This window comes from Leucopleurus acutus, assembly GCF_964270905.1.
Source record: "Leucopleurus acutus genome assembly, chromosome: 21".
Taxonomy (NCBI): Eukaryota; Metazoa; Chordata; class Mammalia; order Artiodactyla; family Delphinidae; genus Leucopleurus; species Leucopleurus acutus.
The window spans coordinates 23,846,696-23,855,704 of NC_139163.1; positions in this window are offsets into that span (position 1 = coordinate 23,846,696).

Genomic DNA, 9,009 nt, shown 5'->3' on the forward strand with positions numbered 1-9,009 from the left:
TAAAGAACTCTTAAAATTCAAATAAGGCAACCAAAAAATTTGCAAATCAAAAATGGGAAAAGATTTGACACTTTACTGAAGATTCTATAGATAGTAAATAAGTATATGAAAAGATACACAGAGTCACTAGTCATTGGGGAAATGCAGATTAAAACCATGTGAGATACCCCTGCACACCTATTCAAATGACAAAAATTAGAAACACTGATCATAGTAAGTATTGGTGTGGATGTGGAGGCATTGCTGGCGGGAATGTAAAATGGAACAACACTTTGGAGAACAGTTTGACAGTTGCTTCAAAAGTTAAACATACACTTACCATATGATCCAGTCATTCCATTCCTGGATATTTAGTAAAGAGAAATGGAAGCAAGTGTACATAAAATACTTGAACACAACTTTTCACAGCAGCTTTATTTTTTAATAGCTAAAGGCTGCAAACAACTCAAATGTCCATCAATAGATTAATAAATTTAAAAGTTTAGTGTATCCACACATTAAAATACTATTTAGTAATGAAAGGAATGAACTATTGATAGACACAACAATTTGGTGAATCTCAAAATAATTATGCTGTGTAAAAGAAGCCAGACAAAAAAAGTATATATTGTATGAGTCAATTTATATAAAATTCTAGAAAATGCAAACACCTATATTGATGGAAAATAGGTTGTAGTTGCTGGGGGACAGAGGAATGGATGAGGATGGGTGGGAGAGAGGAAAGGAAATTTTTGCAGATATGCTTATTATTTTGATGGTAGCGATGGTTCCATGGTTGTATACAAAATCAAAACTTATTGAATTGTACACTTGCAATATATACAGTGTGTTGTTGGTCATTTATGCTTTGATAGAATAATTAAAACACTCATCTCTTTCAAACAAGTAACTTTACTTCTTTTACATATTTATTCATAAAATATGTTTAATGCTTCATTAGTTGAAATTGTAAGAAACTGAGAACAATGCAATGTCCATTATTAATGGATTAGTTAAATAAATTTTGATGCCTTCATACAATGGAATATTAAACAGTTTTTAAAAATAATTTTGTTAATCTTTAGACACAGAAAGATGCCTAGGATATTTTAAATATAAAAAGTAATTTGCTTGCTGGTGTTGATGTAAAATGGTGCCACTGTGGACAACAGTTCCTCAAAAAATTAAATACAAAATTACCATATGACCCAGAAATTCCACTCCTAGAAGTATATGCAAGAGAACTGACAACATATGTCTATGTAAAAATTTGTACACATATGTTCATAGCAGCATTATTCATAATAGCCAAAAAGTGGAAACAACCCAAATGTCCATCAACTGAAAAATGGATAAACAAAGTATGGTATATCCATACGATGGAATATTATTCAGACATAGAAACGAATAAAGTACTGGTGCACGCTATAACATGGACTAACCTTGATAATATTTTGCTAAGTGAAAGAAGCCAGACACAAAAGGCCACATATCGTATGATTCCATTTTTCTGAAATGTCTACAATAGGCAAATCCATAGAGATGATAAGTAGATTAGTGGCTAACAGCCCTGGTCCGGGAAGATCCCACATGCCGCGGAGCAACTAAGCCCGTGCGCCACAACTACTGAGCCTGCATTCTAGAGCCCGCGAGCCACAACTGCTGAGCCCGCAAGCCACAACCACTGAGCCTGCGCACCTAGAGCCCGTGCTGTGCAACAAGAGAAGCCACTGCAATGAGAAGCCTGTGCACCGCAACGAAGAGTAGCCCCCGCTCGCCGCAACTAGAGAAAGCCCGCGCGGAGCAATGTAGACCCAACGCAGCCAAAAATAAACAAATAAATAAATTTTTAAAAATATCTTTTTTAAAGTCTTAAAGTAGTTGCTTTTTTGCAGTAGAAATTTGACTATTGAGCTTAAGAGTACTCATGAATATTTTAACATTATTTTTATTACTTATGGTCAGTTCAGACTCCAATTAGGCTAATCCTTCTCCCCCAAATTTGAGTATAAGGATCAAAATCACCCCTCTCTCAAAATGAGCCAAATAAGCATCAACATTTCATCAATGGCTGAGATGAGCTCTTTGTGATCCAAATCCTCTCTGCAGTGGGGTGGCAGCCAGGAGGGTGTGCCTCCCAGATCTCCTACAGCAGGGAGGATAACGAACCAAAGGCGCCAGCTGCTGTGCTCTGACTTCCATCACTGTGTTCACGCCAGGACCCCGTTCCCTTGGACTGTTCCCGGTGACTGCTTACGGCAGGGACACGAAGGCAGGCCCATTTCTGAAATACACAGGATTCCTCTGAAGGGCACCTTTGGCTTGAGGTCTCCCTGTTGGTCTTGCCAAACTTCCTTGGAACAGTGTTGAGTTCTAAGATGTTCCCCCTCTCATTCACAGGGGCTGTATCAGCATTGGTCTGAGGGTTCTGCCCGCCTCCTTCAGATCCCCATTTTCCTTCTCCAGCATTTGCCCCAATAAATCTCTTACGTCTTTAATCCTGTCTTAGCTTTTGCTTCTCAGATGACCTGGACTAACACAAGCAAGTACCAAGAATGATCCAATACAAGACTGACATCTGAGACTGGCCCACTAACCATGCAGCGGGCAAAGAGGATGATGACCTGGTTGATAGGTGGGGCACGGATAGCCCCTGGTGTAAGACAGTGGCTCAAAGGCTAAAGATTTCATTGATGGTGACCTGGGGAAAGGTCCTGGAGGAGGAAAATGCTGTTGCAGATGTGATGATTCAAGTATTGGAAAACTCTGGAGAGAACAGTATCCTCAAAGACAGCAGAGTTGGCTGATTAATGCTAAGCTGTATTGATGCCAGCAGAGGGATAATGCGGGACTCAGAGCCATTAACAAGCAAGTAATGGCTAAGTGTGAGAGCCAGAGGGTCTCTTTCGTAGCTTCCAAAGAGGCCCTTACCTCCTGTAGAGTGGGAGAGCAGACACAGTTGAACAGGTCAAAGATCAAATAGAATTGTAGAGATTCCTAGATATTCAAATACTCAGCTGAGAGAGATCTGTTATACTAAGGTCAGGGTGCTGGTCAGGGAAAACCTGGGACCCTGAAAACTGGGATGAGGACATGTAGATGGATGTCCCTGATTATATTTTCTCTGCAGGACTACCCCTACCCCCATCCTTTAGGCTTGCACAGGTGTCCCATCCTTCCCTGGTAAGAGCTAGCACTTCTATCACGCCAGAAGATGATCCAGAATCCTCACCGTTAGGGAGGAACATGAGATTCCCTCAGTAGCTGCCCTCACCTCTTCCCTGTCTGATAACTAAGGTTCGGTCTCAGCATAACCTGGGTGGGTACATATTGGAAATGATTAAGAAGGAAGGACACTATACACCAGGAGAGCCGCAAGAATTAGCTAGTGTGTACCAGCAGGAGAAGAGGTGTACACCTGGGGCTCTATTTTGAGAGTGATTGGAAAGGGGCCTGAAATGTAACTTTCTTAGGACCTGAGATGCAACACCTTGGTAAGGACCCCAGGGAATGGGGCAAATTCACTGCTAGGGTGGTTCTTAGAAGTTTGGGTAAAGAAATGACAACACTCAGTGAAGTGGGAATTTCTGAGTTGCCCTCAGTAGGAAAGGATTCTGCAAGAGGTCTAGGCTGCAGTGCCAGCAATACTGCTCATTGGTCCAGGGGATCAGAGGCAGGGATAAAGAGGCTGAGGGAAGTGGGAACTCCAGAACGCACCCTGTGAACATTCAGACTCCTGCCACTTCAGTGAAGTTTTTAGGGGGTCCAATGGTCAGGAGTATGCGAGGACATCTTCTCAAAGTAAAAGACATCTTGTCGCATTTTGCATTCCTACTACATAAGGAAGGCCAGCACGCTCATGTGGCTTTTTTGGGCTCAGGAGATAACACATTCCACAGATGAAAATATTGCTCCGGCTCATATCTACTACATAGATAAATGCCAGCTTTGAGTAGAGATCAGAGCAGGAAACACTCTACAGTAGGTACAGCAGCGCTGCTGCTTGGTCCATATGATTGGGCAAACCCTATGGCTTTGGAAGGTGTCAGCGTTGGGAAAAGATGCAGTGGGAAAAGATGAGTCAACTGCCATTGGCTGCCTCAGAACTGACATGAGGGAACGGGGTGGCCATGGTAGCAGAGACAGAGGCATCCAATCGGAGGACCCACTTCACCCTGAAGGAGGTGGATGGAGTAGGCCTATGACATGAGTATCACACTATCTAGAAGAAGCCAGCTTCACAGAATGCAGAAAGTCTTCTAAGGGCACGGGTGAAGTGCTAACTTGAGGCAATACTCTGGAAGCATAGTGTACAATCCTTCAAGATGCAGTACGTGCATGAAATCAGAGGCCCCCAATCTGGGAATCAAGAGGTGGCAGCAGGTGGCCCCACTTACTGAGATCTCTGGGAGGCATCAGTGAGTGGTGACCTGAAGGGTGTCTTAATTTCCTGCCCAGGAACTGAACCTGGGTAGCCTGGATGAAAATCAGGAATCCTGATTTTTACTGGGGGCAGTGCATTTCTCACAGAGGCAAAAACTGTAAAAACAGGTACACCGTTTATTGTTAGAGACATAGCACAGCAACAAGTGGGAGAGCGCGCAGAGAAACAGTTTGTTTAGTTAAGTCTAGGGTAATTACTATTTTAAAATGTCCATCTTTTTCTTATGTGCAGGACAACTGTACTTCCAATGTCCTGCTTTTTTTACAATATCTGCTGATGTCTGAAGGCAAAAAAGGGGGTGAGTGGACTTTGACTTGTTCTCAAGAGTTGGGCTTTTGTTTCTCTAAAGGTTCAAATTGCAAATCAAGGATTTTTGATTGTCTTTTTTCTCTTGCATTCCTGCAAGCTATCTTCAAAGAATTGGGTAGCTGCTTCTGTGATAATGATAGCAGTTTGACTAGCCCACCCAACCACAGTATTTTGAATTTGCTTTTTTATATCAGGGAGAAAATTTCCCACTAAAGCAGAAATTAAAAGATTTCTATGCTCTGGAACTTCACGGTTTAGTGCCGTATGGCTTTGAAAAGTCTGTACAAAGCATTCAACAAAGGCCTTTGGATATTCCTTCTGAGCGCACAATTCAAACTTCGACCAACTCACCCTAGGGGAGAAAGCTTCATTATGGCTTCCATTAGCCCCTGAACCTCGGCCTCCAGCTGATCCATTTCCTGATAATTCGTAGGAAGGAAGACCTTGGGAGAAATTCTGGTCATCTGTTTCCTCTGTGAAAGGGCTTTTGAACGGCCACTCATCTTTCTACTTCCTCTCTCTAAATTTGGTAGGATCTTCTGGAAGTGGAGGTAAAAGGGCTTTATAATTTAAAAGGTCTGTCACTGTCCAGGGTATGTAAATTCTTGGTCAAAGATACATCTGTGAAGGATATTGCATAGGAAGGCCTTGCAGAGCCTCATTCAGAGCCTAGGAAAACAGGAGGAGCTGTAAAAGACAGTCAAGTGAGCCTTACTGACCTTCCCAGGTGCTTTTGCTACATTCACTTTCTGGCTTTGAGCATTTACATGAGTAACCTGTATACCCTGGGCGTAGAGACCAGGCTGTCCGTAACTGGGTGTTTAAGGGATTTTCTGTGAAAGGTGGGGGAGTTTGGGGAATTTGCTAAGGAGACGGTACTGGATTTTAAGGAGGGGAATTTACTTTGGATGACAACTTTAATTTTTGTTCTAAGTCTATTTTCTGTTCTTTCAGCTTGTTAAGGGAGTCCCTCAAGCTAGCCTTTATAGTCTTTTTTTGAAATCTTTTTCATTTGGTCTTTCCACAGATATCAATAAGATAATTGTTTGGGATGAGAGCTTGCTAAAAAATTTTTTTTCTTTCAGATGTGGCCAATTCACAGGATCCATCACCTGGCCATTGATAAATAGGATCTTACAGTAATCTCAACAGTGGCCCAAACCAACAAGCCTTTTTATGGCTTAACCATGAACACAAGAGGTATCTCAAAGGACAGTGCAAAAGATGCAGCCCTCACAAGATCCAGAAAGTTCATTCCCAGAGTTAGCCTAAGAAAGCAAAGACCTTCGTTGTCACAGGCAGTAAGACACCTGTAGTGCAAACAGTGTCTTGGGTCTCCCATGAGAATGTGAGATGCCTCCAGTCACAAAGCTGCTAATCTGTGACACTGGGCTGGTGCTACTGGAATGGGATATTTCCAGCAACGAGACAATGAAGGTTGAAATGACAAAGGTCCTTTATGGACTGGGACACCTTATGACAAATTCCCCTGAGACCTGGCACAGGCAGACAAAGAGAATGCTGAGACTTTGTGTCTCAGAATCCCTGTCGATTTGACTGGCCATCAAATGCAAGACAGTACTTGCATCTTCCAGCTGGCAGAGACCAGAGAGAATATTCTCACTGGTCAAAAAGCCAAGCTCTCGGGACAAAGAACAAGATGAAAGGAAACTCTCCTCTGGTTTTTACGTACGTAGGAGAACCAGAGCAAAGTTTGCTCCAATAGATGCTGGTCTGGTGAGAACTGTGAACTCATCGCCTTGAACAACAGACTTATAGGACCTACACCTATGTTCTGCCCTATGGTTTTCTTCCTTATCACAAATGACACAAAAGACAGAGACCAAAGAAAACAATGACCACCTCTGGGAGGAAAGGGATCAATTGAAAACAAGCGTACTCGTACCAAATCTCTACCAGAGTTGCTATACCCAAGTAACCAGTTCACACAAATATTTTCTCCTGCTAATCTAAATGTAAGAAAAAGAAAAGGACTCTCACACGCTCACTTCCAACAGACCCTGCAGGCAGAGATCAGGGAGACTGACATGGTAAGAATTCTTACCTTCTGCCGGCGCTTGTCAGAGGCCATGGGATCTCTCAGCTGCTGCAGCCCCAGAGCAAACAACGACCAGCCTGTGGAGAGTCCCACGCCGGGCGCCAAAGCTGTAGGGGAGGAAAGCTTTTCCCTTCTTCCCTTCCAGGTTCTTTGGCTGGTCTAATAATTAAAGTGACACAAGATAGATTAACAGGAGAAAAACAAATTTAATTTCATACGTTTGGGAGTCCATAAAAATATGAGATGCCGAGAAGTGACCCAAACAGGCAGCTTTTATACCTTTTTAGACAAGGGAACAATCAATTTGCGATGAATTGACAGAACAAAGGGATCTGGACTTGGGGTAGCACATTACTGAAGAAGTATCAAGATTTGTTTACATAGCCCTCTGAGCCTTGAATTCCCTACTCTGTTAAGGATGCCTTCTACGCTCCTGCTACAGGGAGGGTATCTTCACGTGGGAGATTTATTTCCTGCTTTCAGGAAACAAAGGAGGATCAGAATGTCCTTCTTGTGCTGGCTGTTTCTTAAGTAACTTTAATTCAAAATGATCAATATGCCAAAGTGGTGCATTTTGGGGTGACATATTCAGCTCTCCTTCATCATCACTACCAATGACCCACTGGGGGAGTTTGTCTCCCTGTTCCCACAACTCTGGTCTCCAAATGGGGCACGTTCTTGCCAAGGAACATAGCCAGGATCCATTGAATTACAACGTAACTAACAAGTTACAGCTGCTGTCCTGGCACTGTGGATTCCTTATGCCAAGGAACCAGCAGGTTAGAAGAGGAGTCACCATGTGGGCAGGGATAATTGATGCTGATCGGAAGAAGGAGATATTGCTGCTTTAAACAAGGGGCCACGGCGGGGGGAATGTGTATGGAACCCACATGATCCACTCAGGCCCCCCCGTTTCTGCTCACGAACCTGGGTAGCAGCCACAGCCTGAGAAAGGTGTGCTGCTGCGTTTGATCTCAGGCTCACAGCTGGAACTCATCCCCTTTGTCTTCCATCATCCATTCTAAATTACTGCTCACCCCAGCCCTCACCTTGGCAGGAATCAGTGGCTTACCTGGTAGTAAGACTCATTCCCAAGGTCCCAAGGCCTTCATTCCCAAGGGGTCTGATCTCTTGATAGCCATACCTTTCTGGGGTGACTGCTCTGATGACCTGGTGTGATTATTTCCGTTTCCCTGGCAGGTTTGTATCATGGAGCCCATCATAACATGATGCTATTCATTAATATTACTCATTTCCTTCCTATCTTATTTTATACTTGTCAAGGAACATACTAGGTTTTATAAGTAGATTTTCCTACTAGAAAGAGAATTGCCAACTGGTCGACACAGGTATTCTAATCTATCTAGCATTTTTTTCCTTCCTTTAAAAAAATCATTTTTAAAATTATAAAAATAATATATGATTATCAGGAAATAATTTAAAAAGTATAGAAGCAAAAATTGAAGTCCAGTTTGTTTTTTTAAATCTATTTATTTATATATTTTTGGTTGCATTGGGTCTTCGTTGCTGTGCGTGGGCTTTCTCTAGTTGCGGCAAGCAGGGGCTACTCTTTGCTGTGGTGTGCGGGCTTCTCATTGCGGTGGCTTCTCTTGTTGTGGAGCACAGGCTCTAGGCACGTGGGCTCCAGTAGTTGTGGCACGTGGGCTCAGTAGATGTGGTCACAGGCTCTAGAGCGCAGGCTCAGTAGTTGTGGCACATGGGCTTAGTTGCTCTGCGGCATGTGGGATCTTCCCAGACCAGGGCTCGAACCCGTGTCCCCTGCATTGGCAGGCGGGTTCTTAATCACTGTGCCATCAGGGGAGCCCCTGAAGTCCACTTCTTATGCCGTTTCCTTTTAATCCTACTTCATAGGAGCAAAACTATTTTTTGTTGTAAATTAATTGTTTTCTCCATTGGATATCTGACGCTCAAGGTGTTATTTTAATGACCTTGTTTAAAAGGAATCTCTTGTGTATTTACCCAGAATGAACTAACAAAACTGAGTTTTTATACACACAAAACTGAGGGTCAACTCTTTCATTCAGAGTCCTTTTTAATCTTCACAAGCCAATCTTTTAGTTAAGTCTTTTAGGATGGCAAACATTATGCTTTGCAAAAAGGGTAAGCTTCAGTTACCACTCATAGAATGAGAGATCATTTGGGGAGAATACGTATAGTGCTGTGCTTACTGCATTTCAAAGTTTATTCAGTCTTAGGA